General features: G+C 38.8%; 1 non-coding gene across 1 annotated transcript; it reads right to left on the reverse strand.

Annotated features, from left to right (window-relative positions):
* Window positions 1-8,777: 8,777 nt before the first annotated feature.
* trnad-guc lies at window positions 8,778-8,849 on the reverse strand. The gene has a single exon. It is a non-coding gene; the product is annotated as a tRNA-Asp (tRNA).
* Window positions 8,850-23,060: the final 14,211 nt, after the last annotated feature.

Here is a 23,060-nt window from a genome sequence, read left to right on the forward strand (position 1 = left end):
GAAGCAGAAAAAAGAAAGAAAAATATATATACATGTATCGTGTTAATGTAACACTTTAAGACTCACTTTTGTTCTGTTTATGTTACTTCTTAGATTCTGTTAGCATCATGAGGGCAATTAGCATTTGCATAGCTAGTGCTTTTACCATTCAAACTTTTTTCCTGGAAAATTAGCTTTAATAATATTTAGAAAAGACTAATACAAACCCAGTGCACACAACCTGTTCAAGTCAAAACAAGAACAATCCACATTTGGTGACATGCTACTACACCTAGCTAAACTTTTATGAGCTGTTATGTTTGCCAAGAAAATGCTAAATGCATTACTATAAACAAGAGACTCAAAACAATATTATGAAGCTAATACTGAATTGTTACTATCTATATCATTGCTTTTGTTGGTATGTTGTCAGATTCTTCAGCTTACAAAAACCTTTATCAAGTCAATGTTTTTTAATGCAGTTTTGTTTATGTAAACACATTAAACCACATTAAACTGAGCTAGCTGTACCAGCTGTTATCAACCTTGGTAATTAGTGTCCATTAGTTTTCTATGATATCAAATCCTTGTCATATATTTTTGCAGCACTTTGGTGAACTAATGTTGTTTTTTAAATGAGATTTGTAAATTAACTTGACCTGACTTAAATAGATCATTTTGATTTTTTTTCAAAACATTTAAGTAAAAAAAATTAAATTAAATTAAATATTCAGAAATGCATAGAATACAGCTCCATTTATTACTGCACTGTTGAGGCTTGTTTTCATTGCACTCAAGTGTTAGCCACTTATTCATTGTTTAAAAAAATATAATTGATGTGGTGCAGATTTACCATACCACTTAAATATTTTTGATAAATTATGTATTTATGTAATCATAAATATTTAATATAGTAGGGTACTATGACATACAGCATGCATGGTTATTCTCTCCATATGGGCAATCAACTTGTAAAACATGACACTTTATTATTATCCATGATTAAGCCCAATTAATTATGAGTGGCCTTTAGCCACTTGTTACTTAATAGTCGCACATCCAAATTTAATTTCAGTAGATTGTTTGATTGAAGAAAATTACTTTAAATCAGTGGTTATTTGTATAAAACACAACTCAAGTACATGGGAGCCTGTTAATGAGCCTAAACATGCAAACGCTTGTCTGTTAATTAGGTCCTGATCACATAATTTATTTCATGTTCGTACTATTAGTCAAGTTACAAAGAAAAGTGAGGACTTTGCAAATGAAATGCCTTGTTTTTTTTAAAACAATGTTTTCAGCACACCAAGGCTTAGCTTAGCTCTGACCCCATGTTGCTTTTGACTTCAGCGGTAGAAAGTGAAGCCCAAGCAAAACTAGTCACAAACCACTAGAGATGGGAGTAAAACCTTTGGGTAATGCACTCTTCACAATGGCCCTATTTACCGAGGCACCTGAATGAGAGCTTCATGGTGCAAAACAGCACATTACCGTGTAGGAGGACTGCGTGGGATTTCAAACCAATCATTCCGAATCCTTCATGCAGCCGACAATAAACGTGAAGGGAGTGGATCGTGCCAAGTCTACTATGTGTGTGTGTGTGTGTGTGCGTGGGCGTGTGTGTGTGCGTGTGTGTGTGTGTGTGTGTGTGTGTGTGTGTGTGTGTGTGTGTGTGTGTGTGTGCGGGGGTGTGTAGGTGTGTGTTGATAAAAGGAAACTTTTTTTTCATGTAGACAAAACACTGTTTGTGTAGGTGTGCATTTACAGATGTAAAGGTGCATACATGTGTATGTATTCATTTCTTGCATTGTTTTGGTGTAAATAAAAATAAAAAAAATTCTACGTAGGCTTTATACTGGTACCTCAGCTTCTCCCACAACCCCAAAACATGCATGTTGCTAGTCCAAAAATCTTCTTTATGTGCCAGAGGGTTTAGGTAATGATTGCAGAGCATCGCAGAAGCATTCATACGTTCATTCATTGAACTTCCTCACATTTTGTCATGCCAAACCTGTTTTTTTTGTGTATTTTGTTTTATCATTTGTCCCTGATGTCTTGATGGGTTTACAGTTGTGCAAGACTCCATTTTTAGATGCTGGACTGAAGAATGCTGTGAGAAATGTCCAAAGTGTACGATATTGTTTATAACAATCATGCTACAAGATTTAGGTGACTATGAAGGGAAATGGATTTTTTAAGGCTATCAAAGTTAAGAGCAGTGAACATTAATGCATGCCTCACTTTTCAGACTTGTCTGTATAACCAATATCTTTTTTGATTTGATTCACTTCATGGTGATGTAATACTTTGTACTGATTCATTATAAAAAACTATATATATAAAAAAACATGTCAGTTTGTGATATTTCTGTAAAGCACAGTAATTATTTTGTGTGTGCCCTGTGTTGCCCCTTCCTGTAGTGGACTGATGGCACCGCCACTCCTCACTTGTTGACAGAGACACCTTGAGCCCCCTTGTGGCTCAAAGTGGATAGATAATGAGAGATGAGATTAGCTAAAGAGAGATTTCAGAGTAAAATTTGAAAAAAAAGAAAGAAAAAATACATGGATGGATTGAAAGCAAAGTGATGAACTGAATATTTAAGACGACTTTATTTTGGAAACACAAACCTTTACGCTTCTTGACTCTTTTGTTATTTACACTCTTTAGAGCTCAGTTTTTGATCATGTAATCACATTTTTTTTTAAATCCATTAAATGATGTTATGGCATAGAGTTTACGTAATCCACTGAGCTGTGTTTGTATTTATTTGTCTCTGTACTTGCGAGCCTTTTTATTGTATACAGTTTGGCCAGACACAGTAGGAAACAGAGTGGTTGGCGTTACAAATCCCAGCTGAATCCCTCAGAAAAAGAGATAAAGTGCCCACCTTCTGACCGTACATTCCAAATAGCAGCAGGTTGCCCTCTTTGATATCTGCCCAAAGAACAAAACAGAGCTCCCTTGCCTATAAGGTGGCATTTTCTATCAAAGCAAAGGGCCATAATCCAGACTTATACACTAAACCCTGTGTACACTGACATAATACTCCCTAAGCTGTCTAATTCCTTCTAGAGCCCTCAATGTTTTCTCCTCTGTCTCTTATTTCGGTCTGTTTTACACTTTCCCTCTCTCTGACTCACAGTGAACCTCGTCTTCACCTTTTTTCTCTGTTTCTTTTCACATCGCAGTTAGTTCACCCTCTTCATAATATTGTCTTTGTTTTCTGCCTTCGCACTGTTTCCCCATCTACTGAGGCCTTCTCTCTGTCTCCTCTGCACATATTGTGATGATGTGCCCCCCCCCCGCCACCTTCCTCACACACAAACACTAACACCCACACGCGCCTTCTCCTCTCTATTTATTCCTTTTTTTCCCCTGTCCATACTTCCATCATAATAACAAACAACAGCGACAATAATAATCCGCGCAGTGCCCAAAACAAGCATCCGAGAGCTGAAGGTTGCTAGGATACCCCACGGTCATAATATCGTCTCATTTTAACTGGGATTTGCCGTTTAATCGAGGCTGTGTAATTGGCCTACTCTCTTGTGTTTAGGCAGGCTTAACTCCTCAGACAAACATACATTTAGCAATGTTGCAGAGCTATCGTGTATCAGCAAATAAAGCCAGCTGATATAGCACGGCAACACGCTCGACTGTTTCTGTCGCAGCACGCTCTTTCTGGACTCTTCGAGCAAAAGAAGCAGTGATGAAACAACTCGTCCTTTGTTAGCCATCTGGCACATCAGCAGCTGCGGTTAGTGCATGTCACGTGAAATAGAAAACAGTCAGGCTCCTCGTGACATGTGGTCAAATTTCTCTCGTGTGTCACTTTATGCATGTGGGCAGCATGAGTGGTAACGCATACTGACACCACGTAGATGTGCTGGGTATTTTTTTAAGGAGGCGCTGTTGTCTCTGCGATCTCTGACGAAGGATTTGTCACACGTACATGAACGCATTACACACACACAAGCTGACTGCCACTGCAAACTGGTGATGAGGCATTGAATCGTTTGCAAAAATCATTTGAAGGAATGACAGAGAAAAAGAAAGGAAGCAAAGATAGAGATACATGACATTAAATAGAATGTGATATTAATATTGAGAAACAATTGCTCCTGGAGGCAAAGGATTTTGTTGGGGTTTTACATTTTACCCAATCACTAATGTTTGCCCGTGACATACATAATGCACTAGTTCAATGTTATGAAGCTTACTGGAAATTCCCTGCGCTGTAAACAATCATCCTCCACTGCGAAGAGAGAAGCAATGAATGGCTGTTAATTCAATATTTGGAAGAGTGACAAATGGTTTGGTTGACTTTGTCCATTGCCATTGCTAAAACTACAGGCAGGGTACAATTCTAAAACTGCAGAAAATTGATGTCACTGTTCCCACCATCTCCTTCTTTTTCTGAATGGCTCGGCTCAAGTTCTTCCAGAGAAATCTAGCTGAATGGGAGAAAGTGCAGACGGAGCAGGGAAGGGAGATTAGAATGACGTAAAATTGCGTAGAAAAGCAAAGACCAGGGTACTATTGGTACCTGGCAGGGAAGAAAAACCAACAATCAGAAATTCTTTTCTGATATTTGTTTAAATGCACTTTGATGAAGGGTGAGATTTTTTCTGAACCCATTAGTGAGAGACTGTGCAACACAGTAACAAAAGAATGCAATTTCTAAGCTAATTGCACATCTACAAAAAAAGAAATCAAAACATCTTTAGTAGGGGGTGCGTACTTAGTATATGTGCATGCTTCCTCACTGTTTAGCCCAGGGTGTATTGATTCCAAATCAATTATTCAGAAGACGTAAGCCTTATGGTTTTATACAGTGGTGTGCTGACAAAAAAAGACACAAACATCAACATTTCTCCTCACTTTTAATAACTGGCTTCCAGCAGAGGCCTTTACAAAGACCAGACAAGTGACACTTTCATTTCGGGTCCCTAAAGTCTTGCAAATTGAATTCTGAAAGCTCACGGCCAGTCATTCACATTTCAGTTCCTCTATTATCCCGAGCGGCCCAAACTTTTAGTTTGCCATCTTTGATTTGTTAAAGCACCTCACAGAAACTTCCATTTACCTCTCATTTTCAAGACAGAGAATTACATGTGTTGAGGCAAGATTTTGCAAAACACAAATTTGCGTTTCTTTAGATAGCAAACAGGCTTTTTGTAATTTTGTACATGTAATGGTAAACAGGTTTTTTCCCTGAAATTTTCACTAATTTTGTCAGAGGTAGACGTCTGGTTCAAGCTCTAACTACCATTGTCAATGTTTTACCTTTTAATGTGACAAAGAGCTTTTGTGCATACGAGACATTTTGGTATGGAGAATAACACGTGGGATGCAGAGCTATATTGTAAACTGTGTGGTGTTGTGTACAGAGGAGAATGTAATGCACAACAAAGTCTCGCTATAGGCTTGTTTCCTATACTTTTCTGTTTTTAATAGAAGAAGGGATATTTATTTTTTTCAAAATGCAAAGAAAAAGATCCTTCTGTGAGCAGTGTGTTTTGCATCTTACCATATGGTTTTTTGTTGTTGTTATTATTGTTTTATTTTGAAGAGCCTAAAAAGGGAACACTTTGTGACCCCAAGAAAAAGAAGAGGAGCTGAGTGGCGCACAGGTCAACTCCCAGGCCCAGAAGAATGAAATGGCATGAGTTTAAAGCTGGAGCTAACATGCTCGGCAAACCTTCCCGAGATGTGTGAAGGTTACATCAACCATTGCTGCTGTCCATTCAACTCCCCCGCAGCAGTCTCTTTTCAGCATCGCCCAGTCGACTCGCCCCGTTTTCATGTGTCTGACTTGTGTTGTTGTTGTTTTCTCCTGTGGGCTGAGTTTTACACAGTCTGTCAATCTCCTGAGCGTCACACATTAGAAGGACCAGTGGAGTGAGACACCAAGAGTGATCCCTCTGGGGAACAACTCTTCTTTACCAACCTCCTACCCCAACCCCTCTTTTGTTTGTCTCTCTTTATCTTCCAGCCGTACTCTTCCTCACAGGCTCTTAGTCGCTTACGTTTTTTTTTGTTGTTGTTTTTTTTCTATCCTTGTATTTCCCTCCAACTCCATCAACAGCTCCCCAGACTCCTGGCCAAGTTTGAGCATGTCAGATCCCCTCTGTTTGGAGAGGCTACACTACATCTGTTGACGCGCTCAGTGCTTGAGTGGTTGGTCAAACCGTGCCAACATCCCCCCAGCATGCATCGCAGCGAGTGTGCGCCTAATGAACACGACTAAAGGAATGCGCCCACATTCATCCCCTGCCTTTTTGTTTGATAAGTTTCCCCCTCTCACAATAGGGGAACTGTTTACAATGATCCCGACCGGAACACAAAGGGGGAAGTATGGAGTCAGATGACCGTGAAACGTCTGTGGAAACCTTTCAAATGAAACATGGATCACAACACCAACTCTCTTATGACTTCTCTGGGAGAAAGTCGGCAAGTCACATGGAGAACTCAAGTCGAAGGCTTTCTCAAAGATGTGGGCCCTGGTTAAACTTTAAAACGGTGAGAAACTAGTGACCTACTAAATCGCCTGACCAGCAGAAATTCAGAAAGGTCAAAAACAGCAGAAGTCATATGTTAAAAATCATCTCTTTTTTTTTTCTTTTGCTTTGCAAATTGCTTTATTCAAGGTATTGTGTCCTGGCATGAGTATGGAGATGGAGAAACGCAGGGAGTCGGCTCTGAGAGTTAAGGAAATATATTTTTAAAAAGGTGCTTTTAACTTAAGCTTCTGTGAGAATAGCCTCAGCATTCTTTAGGATTTAATGAAAGCTCCAAAGTGAGTGAAAGCTTGAAATAGCATTAACCGGCACACAATAGTAGCCTTAACTGTAGGTATTAAACCTTGACAGCCAAGACCTAATTGCTTGGCGATTCAATAGGCCAATGTGTGGCCTTGCTCTTTGGCCGCAATGTCAGAATGCCTGAGCGCCCAATGGTGTGCCCTTGTCTCCTCCATTCTTCCACAAATGGAAAAAAAGTTGGACGTTGCTCTTGATTGAACATCCACTTCACCTTCAGGTCGTGTTTATGTGTTTAGAGGATTTTCTTTACTGAAATTCATCATTGAACTTGAAAGGCTTGACTTGAATTTGTTCTTGTTTAATGGGAACCGCTGTGATGTTTTTCACAGGTATGTGTGCTTGTTATTAAAGATTAGTTGGCGTAGTGCTCTTTCCTACTGAGCTATCTACACCACAAACAAAGAAAAATTATTATTTATATGTCTCAATTATTTTAGTTTTTTTGTAGAAACAACAGAAATTATTCACTTCATTAAACCTACTAATTACTAACTAATCAATAAAGTTTAAATGTAAAATGTAATGCTTACTTATCCAAGGTTGTGGCAAGAAGGGTGTGACCAACTAACTATGTTACATTCGATTGTTATCATAACGCTGTATATATGAATCATAACTTAAAAGAAATATAACTTTACAATGATGCCTTGAAATTGGCTAGGTGGTGTTTTGTGAGAGCAAACGCTTAGTCTCCCCCAAACGGCTGCCAGGGGAGATTTAAGGATTCCTCAGACACAAAAGAATTAAAGTAACACTCCAGGTGTGTTTTTGATGAGGGAATAACATTGTAACATGAAAGAAAGCTAAAAAAAACCCCCCAGATTTTACATAATACCCTGTTTAGGACACCATTCAGTTAAAAGCTTTTACATTAGCAAAAAATATATATATATTAGTGGGAATTTACGAATTTTTAAAATGTATCTAATTTTAGGAGGAACTTTTCATGTTTGTTTGTTATTTCAATATAAACAGGATGTGAAATAACACCAAGCAAATCGATGTGTCGTCTTCATTATGAATATTCTGGGATGTCACGTGTGCTGGACAGAAGTTGTTTCGATTAGCTACAAAGTTTCTAGCAAAAAGGCAGTTTGAAGTGACCTAGAGAAAAGCAATTGTGGTGGAGGAAAGTTCAGATCTGCGGATGCGGCTGTGCTCCACAACTGACTCCTCGGTACCCAATTCTTGGTTGCACATTCATCTTATTTTCATCTGACACGACCTAGAAAAAAGGAACTAAGAAAACTCCATCGTCTTGGTGGGTGGGTGGTTCATGATACATCCAATCAAACTCCCAATAAAGTGAAGTACTCCCAGGCCAATCGAGGAACAAGTCTCTGCAATGGTGGGGTACAATCATGTAGTTGAGGCTCCCGTTATCCAGCCAAGTGTGCTAATCAAAACCTTCTGTGCCTGATCAATACCACTGGACAACAGATTGCACTCCTGGGGAACTGCTAGATGTTAGAGGGGTGTATCAAAGGCCAGGGAGCAGGGGACAGATAAGAGAGAGTGTGGAGGCTTGTGGATGATGCAGTAACCTCAGAGAAGTTGAGTGATTTGAGTGGGTAAAAAGTGAGAAACTGCTATGCTGTGAGAAAGAGAGAGAGCTTGACACAGAGAGAGAGAGGGATAGAAATCCATACAGGGTTGCCTTTTCTAGTAGGGTTCTGTCGAGAGGTTTTGCGCTGTCAGTCTTTAACCTGCAGTAGATTATGCTGTTAGTGTCTTGACTTTGATGAAACAAAGATCACCTTTCCAATGCCTCATTAGGAAAGGGCAGAGGCGAAACCAAATTCCCATCACCTTCTATTATTAACTCCAGTCTCAGAAATAGCATTGTGGTTTGCAGATACTTGCCAGAGGTCTGCAATAATAATAATAATTATTTAATATTCCTTTATTTAATCAGGTAAACCCCATTGAGATCTAGATCTTATTTTCAAGAGGGACCTGAAACAAACTTCACTCCCCGTCGGGGAATCGAACCCCAGTCTCCCGCGTGACAGGCGGGGATACTCACCACTGTACTAACGAGGAGATAAGTAATGCATTCTTTTAAAATCTGAATCATCGACAAACTCCTTTCACTTCAAACCAAAACCTTCTTTAGTCTTTTCATAATATTTACCTTTGACAAATGATACTAAACAGAGATATAATTAGTACTTAGTGCCCTGGTTTTGAATCTTAGCCTGGGTGTTTCTGTATGGAGTTAGCAGGCACTTTGCATGCATGCATGGATTTCCTTACACAGTCTTAACATGACTGCTAAGCTAATTGTTATTTCTAAATTGCTCTTTAGTATACAGTGCAATAGCAACAGGAAAGTATTCACAGTGCTTCACCTTTTCCACATTTTTATGCAAAAGCCTCATTCCATAGTGTATTTTTTGAGCGTGTTGCAAGTTAAAAAAAGAAAAACGTTCCACTTTTGTTTCATAAGACGAAAAGCTTACTATTGATGCTCTTGTTTGAACACTCCGTTTGACTGAGGCCTGCAAGTATTTAGATGTTGGTCTGAGTCTTTTTTTGATGAATTGTCGATGTGCTATTGGAGTAGTAGCACCAGGAAGGTTGCAACTGTTCCATGAATTTTCTATTTATGAATAACAACTTTCACTGGGTTTCGCTGTTTTCTTACGGCTTTGATGACCCTGTTCTGATTACCAGTGAATGAGTTTCTCGTCTATTTATAATTTCTTAAAATTGTAACATGTAATGCTTACTCATCAGAGGTTGTGAAAAGAAGAGTGTAGTGTCATTTTATAGCGTGACCAAGTAATGTTACATTTGATTGTTATAACGCTGTATATATGAATCATAACTTAAAAGAAATATAACTTCTGATTTGTTACTTTTAAATATCTTTCAGTCACACAGGTCCTGCATAAGGGATTTCTTCACTCTCAAGATCGAGCAGTAATCAGGTGTGGTTAGTGAAATTTAACAAATGTGGTTAACCAGTTTGCTCATAATTTGACAAGGGAGCAATTTCTTCGTTGCCTGCCAGGTTGACTTGGATATGTTTCTTCATAAAAAAAAAAAAGCATAATTTGAAAATCTGAAATTTGCATTCACTTCTTTTCTGCTACCATAAAAGCAAAAATGTAATATTTAATGGTGCACATGTTGTTCACATCACTGTATCGCTGGCTCATTAGATGCAAACTGCTGTACAGCTGAACAAAGGACTGGAAGAAGACATTTTACTCAGTAGTTACTGTACAGCAGTATGTCGGTGCAGACAGCGGTCTACCAATAACTCTGAGTTATACATGAAACTGGTAATTGGCCACGACAGGAAATAAATCAGCATTTAAAGTAAGCTAGAGAAGTTTCATTCTAATATTTCTCACTTTTAAGCCTCGAGGAAACACAAAAAGGAATGCTATTTATTAATGACATAAAAAGGATCTTGACATTTCACACCACCAGAAAAGGTTAATATTATTGATGTGACAAATATGTGCCACTGCTCCTATAGAGAGAGTAGGAGAAACGTGCTGCAGATGGACTGAGATGGACTTTATATGTTTATACCCCTATCACAGTCCCGTTGTTCCGCCATTTTCTTGACACAGCAGTTTACCAAGTAAAGCATCTTGATAGATTCAATACAAAAGTATAATTTCTGCTTCAGGAAGATATGACTCTTCTGTGTGGCCCCGTAAACAGTCTCCCCGTGGTGCCCACACCCCCCAGGGGTTTGTTCGATTATGCCTCAATCTCAAGTTTAGCCAGAGCTGAGCTTCCCGCTCTGAGCTCTGTCTGAGAGCGCTCAGAGCGGGAGCGTTGTTTCTGTGCTCTCAAAAGCAGCGCACAGTATGCTGAGAGTAGACATCTCAGGTTTGACAGGTGTCTGGCGAAGCAAGAGTTGTCAGAGTTGAGCGCATGCCAGAACACTATTGAGAGAGCGCGTGTGTGAGATTTAAATGCACGCGCCAGAAATAATTGTTCATTCACTAAGATATATGTGCACAGATCAGTCTTGAAGTGTGCGCAGATTGATTAGTGCACGCTTCGGTTTGTGGGACAAATGTCACCATAGAGAGGGAAAGAAATCTGAATTATTTTACTGTTAGTAGACAAACAATGCTGTGAAACATAATCCTTCATTCACTAGTAAAGCAATAAAAAACTTTTTTGACAGAATGAAAAATTATAAGTATAAAACCTGTATATACGTACAATTGACAGATATTGACAAGTAGTTCAACATTTACATTTGTAACGATTCAAATACTGAAATGAGTAATTAGTTTTAGGGGGACAACAATTTATCAACAATTAGTGCAGTCCATTATGAGTGACATGATACAAGCAAATTATAATGTCACAAAACAGCAGGGGATCATATGATAGCAATTGATGCAAGTCCTAAACAACATGCAATTTGTTGGAAGAAATAAGAAACTAATACTATGATGATCAGAAAGGACTGAATGTTGTGGAGGTTTAACTGACTGACTATGATCACTTTGATTTGATCAGAGAAACACACCAAAGCAATTCAGAAAAAAACAGTAATAAGCTCCTTGTAATTAAAAAACAAAAATTTGATTATATGAATCAGTTTGCATCAAACAAATACAGCATATTAACACAGCACAAACATAAATGTTATTTTTACAGCACTATAAGCTTTATAAGATGAGTCCCCTATGTTACATTTCATTCATTTAGTTTTGTCTGGTCATTTTAGTTCCACCTAAATTTTGTTTTCTTTGCAATCCTCATTTTCAACCACCAGTTAAGTGGAAATACACTCTCAAATTCACAATTATTTTAAATTTCAAAGATGGGGATGCCACAAAGTAACGGCTCACAGTAACGGGTTGTGTGAACGCTACTCGTTTCGTGTTTGATGAGACAGCAGCTGTTTAACCGTGCCTTGTGAGGTTGGTGAAGAGTGTGTTTATTAAAGGACAAGCACTGTGGGATTCCCACTACCAGAGCAGGTTGTGCATTTTTGACTCTCCTGCTCAATGCCTCTGCCGCCTCCTGCTCTCAACCACCAAACACAACTCGTGTTACAATGCCTGCCTCCATACAAATCGGATGTGAAGGATGCCACAAACATCATCTGTCAATGTTAGCCTCTCGAACGAATAAATCAAGAACTCACCTCCTTGTTAGCTGTGATGCCTGTAGTTGCACGAGCTACCAACCCACATCGGTTTGTTTTGCCACTCCTGGAGCAGAAGGCACGCTGTGATTTTGACTTGGGGACAGGTCACGCTATTTTTCTTTTTTTACTTCAGGTGCAATATTAGGGGCAGGCCTCTATGACGGTTTTGGGGAGTTAGTCAAAGAAATCAATATTTTCCATTTCTGAGGATACAGAGTGAATTATTACTGAGATGAGCGTTGTGGAGAGCTTGAAGGCTTAGTGTGAGGGTTCACTCGGCTGAAGACTCTCACAAGGACATTTACTTCTGTTATATCTTTGGAGTTAACGCGGCTAATACGAATCTACCTTTTTCTCACCAGTGTCAGTCCACACATCACCAGGTGTCCTTTAGGTTGTGTCTAACAGCTGCGAGATGAGAAGCACATTTCCTGAATTTTTTATTTTTTTTTTGCAAATGCACATATCTCTCCATCTTTATTTGTCAGTTTGCTTTCTGTGGCGAGTCGTCACAGTTAAGCTCGCGAGATGATGCTAGCTCTGTAAGGCAGAACTGACATTTTTTTAATGAACACGTCTTAAAAAGAATGCCAACTGTGTAATTTTCCAGTGACCCGAAATCCTTCCTAGGAATGATGAGCTCAGCAGAGGCTTGCTCTAATTAAAGAGCCACTCACAATAGAGACGAACAAATTATGGAGCCAGTTTGAAATGTCAAGATAACCAATTATCTAACAAAAATCGCCATTAGGCCAGTTCCTTTTGGCCACAGGTGATGGAGCCACTAGAAATAATGGGCTGAGCACGGGCAGGATGGCTTTGCAGATGGTGTCATGGGAGAATTATGATACAAGCCTTAAATGTGAGATGCCACGGGGAGCAAATTTAGTCAGATAGATTTAATGTCCATCTTATCAAATGAATGATCATTATTTCCAACTGGAGGATCTGCTGCAATTGAAGTTAAATAAGGTGCAGTTCATAGTGGTAATGAAATTAGACTAACACAGTCACCGCCGACTCCGCTTTAATGTCTGACATGTTGATATGACAGCTAAGAGAAAAAAATATATTAAAACACATTCCACAAAAAAAAACTGTGATCTTTGATAGTTTTTATAAATCGAAGTGATCTGTTTCTTCTTTTGGAAATGTCAAGAATGTTAGTAATTGTAACACATTTAGATGGTCAAGCAAAAAGACAAAAAATAATCCTATTGACTAGCTTACAGTTGATCAGTTTATGGGATCTACTGTTACCTACTAATCAGTGGACCTGTAGTGCTGACTGATGGCCAGTGACCTCAACTGCTATTGATCATCATCTTATTGTCCCACAATCTTGGCTTGACTTCAGCCAGTAATAATGTTTTAAGTTTGGAGCATTTTTTAAGATAGTTGAAGTCTAAAAAAATGAGGTAAATCATATTTTGTTAATTAACTTGAATCCTCCATCAGTACCTCTTCCTGATTCTCCAAAGGTTGTTGTCAATCTCTTCTTGGAGCTGCTGCATACAATCCCTGTAAAAAAAAAAAAAAGAAAATCAGAATTATTCCTTTGATGAATTTTACTGTAACACCTCTGAGTCCTCAAATCCAGGCTTCGATGACCGGTGTCCTGCCATTTTTACATGTATCTCTGACTCAACACTCCTGAATCAAATTGCTGAATTACCTCCTCAGTAGACACTCAAGTTCTCCAGAGTCTTGCTAATCACCTCATTATTTGACTCAGGTGTGTTGAGCAATGGGAACACCTAAAAGTTGCAGTTAAGGGCCACTGATTTATGGTATTCTTCTCCACAATTCTTATGTTCCCAACCAGGCCTTTATATCTGACTATGTGCATTGCACACATAAAATAGAATAGAAATATCCTTTACTGTCCCACAGTGGGGAAGAATAATATACTGTACAATAGACAATAGACAAGATAACATAAAATACTGACACCTATTTCTGACGTTTTGCATCTTATAAAATACACAAGTATAAAAAGTTGCTAACGCAGCTGGTTGAGTAGCTACCCTGCAGAGTTGCTTACCAACTCTGACTTCAGAACTGTTTTCTATAAAAAGTGATGGGTGATATCCTCCACAACTGTCCAGTTTTTTGGTTAACAATAATTTTTTTCTTTTGGTCTTTCTTGAAAGTAGTGAAAAACTATAGATATGTCAAGTTTATTTATATACCTGCCCTTCATACTCAAGGCAATCTGAAATGCTTAATAAAAGATCAAAGATAAAAGAAGAAAAAAAAAGACCTTCAAGCTTTGAAAGTGATGCATAAAAAATGACTAGTTGCATATTTCATCTTCAATCTCAGTTCAACCATTCACCAGTGATGAGTGAGGCGAACAGTTTATTACTGAAACTCTTTGATCCAAAACTCCAGTAAACAATAACGTTTGTTGAAGCCAATAGCTTTTGCACGTCTCAGGTTTTTCCATTTTCAGTCTGTCCTACAGCTAATGAACATAAAAACTAAATACTACCTCCCCTGCTTTAGTTCTGGTCCGTGGCATACTGGTTAAGTCCATGATCTGGAAAGTTCAAATTTGACAAGCAACTCAGAAATACATTTTGGCCAAAGTCCACTCAGTGTTTTGCAGAGCAATGGCAATATTTTAAAATCAATCAATTTGCAAACACTAATTGAGCCAATGCATTCAATTAAGTTTAGAAGCTTTCATTCAGCCACTTCTCATTCAGCTGCAACAAGTTAGGAAGGGGCAACGCTTTACTCCTCTATGGAAACTTAACGCTAGCTTGATAACTTCCACAATTATTTGCTGAAATATTTAGATTTCCCAGAACTTTTGACCATTGATTGCGGCTGTAAAACACTATAATGCCCCCTTCTTTAACAACCTCCATTGATTAGCGTAACTCCCTTTGTGTTCCTCTGCACGGATCAAAATCGATCCTGACAATGGTACCAACACTGGAATTGTTCGACAGACAGGGCCCAAGAGGTAGACATCATGTTTTAGTGAAGAATGGACTTCTGAGTGACTGGCAGATACCTCACTGAGACAAAGAGCTCTGGCAGAGCTCCAGTCAGAGAGCGAGAGGAAGAGAGAGTTTTTCTCACAGTAAAGGCAGCATTCATTGAGAGCCTCGCAAGTGAGGGTGAGATGCCCTTTCTGGGAGCGTTGAGGGATGGATGGAGAGGAAGAGGAAAGGAGGGGAAGCGGAGTAAGAGCAAAGGAGGCAGAGGGAAAAAAACAATGGGGAAGAGAGTAGGGAGGAAACTTTTCAGTCTGTGTTTTCCATTCAAAGACATTTTGACAGGGCAGAGCCCACTCTGTGGCAGGGAGAGGAGCCATTTTGAAGTCTCCTACCAGCAGCTTGAGGGAAACAGGGAGCTAGAATAGATATATCTCAGGGCTGCCGTGGTGTTTTTTTTTTCCTCCTCCCCTTCTTCTCCCTCCCACCACCAGCTTCATTGCTGTTTTTGACAGCCAACTCCGAATCAGCAAGCAGGTGTCTTATCATTTTTTTTTTTTTTTCTGCCGAAACAGTGGGACAGTGCACACAGGCACTCAGACGCTGTTCATAAACAGATAAACACACAGGCGGACCAGACAGGCAGGCAAACAGCCGCACTCTCACTCGCACATACATATAAACAAGAGCCAGCGGCGCTCAAGAAGTAACCATGCATTGGAAATGACTGGCCCCTCGCGTCACTTTTTCCACAAGGCTACTAAGGCTGAGGGAAGGCGTGAGAGTGGTGGTTGTTGGGGGACGCACTCTTTGACTATCCGGTCTGACACAGAAAGAGTGTCACTAAACAGAGCCTCTATTTTTACTTTAATGCATGCAAATAGCAAGCTGCCACTGGCACAGGAGCAAGATTTACCATACCAGAATGGCGAGTGAAGTTTTATTCTAAGATGTTTTCTTCTAGGACTGCCCCTGTTTTTGGCTCCATTCGTCCCCTCATTGACTGACCAACTCACACTCTCTCTGCTGAAGAATAGCATCAACACAGTAGGCTGCTGACACCACCTTGTTTTATTAAGGGGATGAAGCATTCAGGATGTCAAGAAGGGATGAGAGGGACACTAATGAGACAAAAGAAACAAGTGCCACTGAAGAGATGCCCAAATTTAACTGTGTTGTTGGGCTGCCATTACTTTTTAAAATTTGACTATTTTTTTAAATCAACTTTTCAGTTACTCAGTGAAATGCATGGGAGAGAAAACAGAAAAAAGTAGCAGACAGACAACTTGTCTATCTTCAGATTGCAAAAGCAAAAATAAATTTCACAGAAATCCCTGCTTTGGTCTCCTCAGCTTCTCTTCATTGACACTTGGACAGTTATGTAGCTTTCTAACCTCTTTTTATCATTGCCTAACTTGTTTTACTCCCCATATTTTAGATGAATTAGGCCTTTGGAAACTCTTGAAAAACCATAAGCTGGCTAAGGGAGCAATCAGATACTATATCTGCTATGTTTGTTCGGTAACGGTTGTACAGATGCCTTTAGTTGAAAGCTAAAAGAGTAAAAAAATTTTTTAAAAATAATAAAAATGTACTGATGGTAATAGATTTTTATTTTGTTGATCACTTATTACCATGACAAATGTTGGCATCCCTACTTCAACATGTGCAAAAAGCAGACAACTGCTGACATCGAAAGATTTACTATGTCAAGATGATGGAACAAATCTTCTGCAGCATCTAGCATTTCTTCTTTCATGATCGCCCTAGTTTTAGGGCGACCATGAAAATGATGGTACAATTGATGTACCATCATTGGTATATCAGTGGTACCAATCATCGGTACAATTAGATCATCGTATTAATGGGAACATCGTTCCCAATGGTACGATGTTCCATTGAGAACACGGGTACGAGAATGATGAGTGTCAGCAAGAAGTCCGTCTGCTGAATAAAGAGTGCGTGTTTTTTTTTTCCAGCTAACTTTGAGTCTACCCTCTAAAAAAATCCAGACCCAGATCATGATCCTTCCAGCACCATATGTCAGTGTGAGAATGATGTGCACGGATTTATGTGAAGATTTGCTGAGGGTCGGCGGGGACACAATCTGTGGCTAACCAGTCTCACACAGAATGAGTGCCACTAAACAGAGCCTCTATTTTCACTTTAATTCATGCAAATAGCAGACTGCCACTGACACAAGGGGAAGATTTAGTATGCTGTGCAATTTTAGGTCGCAGAAAAGGGAGGAGTAATTCATCCCTATTATTTCCTCACCACATTTTAATAGAGTGGCTACTGTTGCGTGCTCTAGATATTTTTTTCCTTCCCTTTAGTTATAAAGAGTGTTTCAGTGGCTTGGAATTAGAAGGACTATTGTGCTCAACTTTCCATCTTAGCACCAGATTTGCAAGGCTTCTTCTCCTTTGACAAGTGCAGAGTCCATTGAAATGACTATAAAGGGTAGACACTGGAATTATGAAAATATGAGTTGCCTCAAAACAAATTTTCTTCTAATCAATCCGTCCACAGCAGCCACATCGACCTTCGTGTCACTGAAAGAAGGCCTGTGAATGGCTGCTTTGAGAAAATTCCCTTTTGAAGTTTGAGGGGCCTTGGTAAAGCAATGTGTCCCTTGTGTCAGTGGTGTCAGTGATTAAGTTGTGACTGGGTGACTGACTGTCTGTGTGGGGGTGAGTAATGCCTACACAATGTATCTTACCCCCTTCTACTGACTGGACTGAAGTGGTGCCAGGACTCGTCAGAGCTCAGACCGTTGAAGAGTTAGGAAACAATAGGACACATTTCAGCGAAAACTAAAGTAATAAGGAAGAACTAACCAAATCACAAATGTCAGAAACTTAAAAGGATGTTGTACCCTACGTGAATGTAATATTTTTTGGTTCTCTGTTGGTCACCTGATCTTTTTCTTTTTTTAAAGATTGTTTTAGACATTACATCACAGCAAAACAGAGATACGGTGAAATTTAAAGTTTCAAGGGTCCATGCCTCCAGCAAGCGATGTTTTCTCAGTTGCCAAAGATCTAGACGCTCTGTGTGAAGCAAAGCACAGAACAAGGGACAGGCAACCCAATATCCATAACAATTTATTTAAATTTTTTATACAAATTTTGGCCCAGATAGCTAATAATAATGGTCTCTTAGCATGCTGATATTAGCAAACAATACATTTGGAAAGAAGCTGCTACAAGCTATTGGTTGTGTGAAAAGAATCAAAATGAAAGTCTGTTGGCTCATTAAATGACCTCTGACTTTTTTTCTACACAAAAAACAAAGTTTCAAAGAAGTGATTCCGGTATCTAAGGTTTGGATTTCCTTCACTTGTGTCTGTAAGTACATTACTATGCAAGTTGAACATTCATCAAGCCTATCTCAAGTTATCATCTTAAACATGAAACTATTGTCTTCACCGCTGTTTCAGGTCGCTGAAATAGCATTGCGGCAGTTCAAGTGAAGTTTGATTCTGAAGGTATGGCGTATGCCCCTGGGGTGTTTACAATTTACAAACTCAAAAAAGTCCTCTTGATATTTTAATTTGTACATTTTATATTTTGCTGGTGGAAACGTTACTTGTTGGTTTATGTTTTACCTTAAATTAATACATTCTTCTATAGTGATGTAGTAATTTTGAAAAGGTTGGTATGTTCAGTGGTTTCCTTATTAGTTCGCAATGGACATGGTCACAATAATGATGAGTGTCAACAAGAAGTCCATCTGCTGAATAAAGAAAACATGGTAAAAAAGACATGAGGAGGTGTTGCCTTAAAACAAGAGGAACCTATAGGTGCAACTATCACAATGATTTTCCGGTTCTAAAACCGTTGCAGCAAAAGGAACTTAGAGAATTTCAGAATCTCTCGTCTTAAGCTCACGAAACTAAAAGACGTTCTGAATAAAGTCAGCTGATTTTAAAAATTCTGGATGAATGTGTTTCAGTCTTTGAAGGAGCTGACTCGATGCTCAGCAAAAACACATCTCTACCACTCCATTGTCTACTTTACTTCTCCCTAAGTTTCCATTCATTGTACATAAAAAATAAAAACTTGAAATCTTTGGCAGAATGCAACTATTAACTTTTTAATTTCTCAGTAGGTGTGAGATCACTGACTGTAAATGAGAGAGAAATTGGTATCCGGTTTGGTCTCAATCAAAACAGACGGTGTGAAACTGTTACTTTCCTTTCTTGCAGCAATTTTGCAGGAGCAGATTCTGCAGGGATAAACACAATCTGCTAACAGCCACAGAAAATGTTTGCGTATTAACCACAAAAATAAAAAAAAAACACAAATTTAGCCTGAAGCTACCAGTTTCTGTCCGCAATCAGTCTGAGAGAACATGTCAAAATCACTTTATCACTCAAGTGTTAAATTTCATTTATTTACCTTCATTTCCAATTTGTTTTTTGTACACTATCCTCAGTCTGTTCTTTGCAGTGTGATTTTTGACACTTTTTTTTTTTTGGCAGACACCTTCAAATTCAGAGTTTACTCAAAGATATGCTGATGCAAACCAACAAGCTGTAGCTTTCATGGTGTGAAAATTTGTAGCTGTATAACTTGCGAATTTCAAATGTTCTCCCTGGACTTTATTTTGACTTTTTTTTTCTAAAAAAGAACAGCGACAAGACAAGCTGTCACTTTCTTGATATCAAAAACACCGTCCTGTTTACCCTCGGTGTCAATCTGAATGATCTGTATTGAAATGTTCTGAACCAAGCCTATTGTGTTGTGATCGCTTCAGCATTTCTCACAAAGCCCAGAGGGAGACGGCAGAACAAGGCATTCGGAGTCTCAAAATAGCAACTTGCCAGAGGGAGTTGGGAGTGAAAAAGGCTTGCTGAGCTTCACCGCCATGGAGCTGGACTTTGCTTTGCTGTGCTGTTGAGTCACACCTTGTTGATGTTTCACTCCAGTGTTCAGAGGAGAAGATGCTGTAACGTGTTACCACTTGAGCGGCACGACAAAGAGTCACCTAAGAGTGTCCTGGCCTGCAGCCTGACTACTTTTTTTTTTTTTGTAAATACTTGACAAATGCGTCTATTTCCCTCCTTTAAGCTGTGCAGTCGATATACACGTGCACGTGACAATCCTACATCCTCGTCAACAAGGGGAAAACCTACATGTATGCAAACAGCGTGAAAATAAAAATATGCTTGCACCCACACAGGAAGGGACAAATGTGGAAAGGAAAATAAAGGCATAATAGAGATTAAGGATGAAGGCAAACTCTTCACGTTGTGTTTATTTCTCCTTATGCATGTGAAAATACATTGCATTACCGGCATTTATGGTGAAGCTTCTACTGCAGCAGCATCGGCTCACACAAAACATTTGGTGCAGTTCTCAAACAGGAAATTTATCGGTAGATTATATGAACTTATGCTTCTAAAATAAATATGGGCATGTGTAGGTTCATCCATCTCTTTATGGACCCATAGTTTTTGCTCTGGTGTGCATTCATTTTGGAACTGAAGGTTACATCTCCAAACCGTTCCACAGTGAGGAGCATGAAACTGGTCTAAATTGTACACCAGTTGTAATATAGTCACACAAATGCTGCTTTTTTGTTAACTAGAAAACCCTAATGTATATCCTCAGTTGGGTTCAAAACAAAGAGGCAAGATTCATCACCTTAGAGAACTCAAAAGTCTAGTGGTGGCAAGCTGTACACCACACCAAACTATATTAACATTCCCAACCACATAAAACCCACCAGGAGTTAATTGTGGAATATTTAGTAGTGCTGAAATTTCACAACTGCCCTTAAAGGAGCAGTGGGACCCAATCACAGTGGCATCAGCTAGCTCCTGAGTGACCCGTTATTTTACAAACGTTTGTTGGAACAGTGTGAATGCCAAGGTGTGGGAGTTCATACCTGTAACCAATAAAGTGTTTTTTTTTTCATTTTCAAATGTGTTGCGAGTTGCATCAACTAAATAAGTTCTCAAATACAAGGACGAAATACTGAAAACCCATCAATCAATTGAATAACTCCTGAACACACTGTCAAAAACTGTATTGCAAAAAAAGGAGAAAATGTTCTTTAGTTTCCATAAACTCTTTTTAAAACAATAAATTTCACAAAAAATTCACAAAAAAGACTATATATATATAAACTATTATCTCGTGATACAAATTCAGTGAGATTAGTGTAAGGTTAACCGATCAATTTTGGAAATATCGGCTTTTGTGAAACTAAAGCTCACCCTTCTCCATCTCTCTTTCCCCCTCAAAAAAAAATGGCCACCTAATTTAGAAATACTCTAGCATTTGGTATTTCAAAGCTCCACCTGTAATAGAACTGTCAGTTTTACTAGTGCCATCTAAAATTTCTCCAGTGAGCAGAGAGAAATGCTTTGCTATAAAATTGCTAACCTTGTGGTGAGTACATCACTGCTGAATGTCCAATTTCAGCGTTTTTGGAGGCCACAAAAGAGAACTAACAATCAAACGGTGTCAGAGTGTAGTTACAGTAGTGGCAAGACCATCTGCATTTCTAAAGCTGCTTCAAACAGACAAGATGCACATTTCTGCTAACATTTTTTCTTTTTAGAATTGTTTAGCAAGGGTAACTGTATAAACAATACAAAGCACTTTCTTCTCAGGAGAATGAACAAGTTTTAAAAATTCAAACAAGAATAACACAAACTAGCTGTTGTCAGTGTATGCTTGTTGTTTTTAGTGAAATACTTGTACGTTTCTCATGGAAGGCTAAAAGAAAATCTGCGATATGTGAATCAGGATTTCTTTTTGTCCTCAATACCTGGTTTAATCGTTTGAGAATTGGGATCTGCAGATACCGAGTCATCATTTGATAATTCATTAAATGCCATAAACTGTAAATTCTTCAAAAATTGTTAAATCTAATGAGCTGCTTCTTTTTTTTTTTGCTTTAAATCTTGTTACATCTAATCACTTGGGTTTCAGCTGCTCTCTACACAGCCATTGGCTAAAGCATCATTTATCTGTGGATTTCTGTGGACAGCAGGTCAAGTGAGTCAAAAAATATACATATACATATATATTTGTCTTTATTCGCACTTGAGCGATCAACAAGCTTCCAGTCATAAAGTAGCAGAAGTGCTCAAATTTCATTAAATGGATGAAGCTGACTATGTTTGCAGTTTAAAGAGGTAGTGTTATGAATTTTCCAGGCACATATCGCCGTTTAATAGCACAATCAAGTAACTGCTACCTTTAGTTGTTGTAAAAATGCTGCATTTATCAACAATAACATAAAAGAAATTTGACTTCACAGTTTGACACCTTGAAACGTGGACTGTGTCACTTCAGGAAGATACAATTTTCTAACAGATAAATATAGCTGGTCCTGATACGTTGCAAGTCTTACTTGGCTGCTTCATAGTCCAAACATGGCTCTGGTTCAACATCTATCAGATGATAATTAGCATAGCATTTTGCCTTTGAATAAGCTACTTTTCAGCTCAATTTAAGATACTCCAACTTGAACTTTGGGTAAAGACAAACCGTAGGAACACATTTGCTGCATGCAAGCAGCAAAGCAACATGGTTTGCATTCAAATGGCTCTAAAACGGTGTCAAATCAACGGGTTAAATTTGTAATGACAATAAGGTGTATGGGGTTTTTTTGTGGTTCAGCAATGCAGCCAATCATTTGAATCCCAACCATCCTCACATCACTGGACAACAAAGGTGTAATTTCATGTTGACAGCCAACATAATTGCAAATCTATTGCGCGCAGTGTCACAGCAGTACAATAAGCATTAACCAGTGTAAAATGTAAATAAGGACAGGCAGACATCCCCCTGCTTGTGTTGTGTTTATGAAATGGAAAGCATTAATTCAGCAGACCGTGCAATCATCTCAGTTTTTCATTTTCTCTTCCCACATTTCATTAATGCTTCCAGACTGTCCACAGGGGGAACAAGCAAAATAAGCAAAAAAAAAAAAAAAAAAGACGCAAACCTTTTAAGATGAGCTTGGAGTCATACTGGATGTCAGCCATGACCTGAGATTTGATTTGGATGTTAGACATTTATTCAGAAAAATATATATGTTTTAGGGAGTAAAGTAGAAAACAAAACAAAATGTAAAATAGAACAACTATACTCTGATCATAACTCATTTTAATCAGTATACCTCCACAAGGCGTAGGAGTATGACTCAGTT

The sequence above is a fragment of the Xiphophorus maculatus genome, chromosome 14 (assembly GCF_002775205.1).
Source record: "Xiphophorus maculatus strain JP 163 A chromosome 14, X_maculatus-5.0-male, whole genome shotgun sequence".
NCBI lineage: Eukaryota > Metazoa > Chordata > Actinopteri > Cyprinodontiformes > Poeciliidae > Xiphophorus > Xiphophorus maculatus.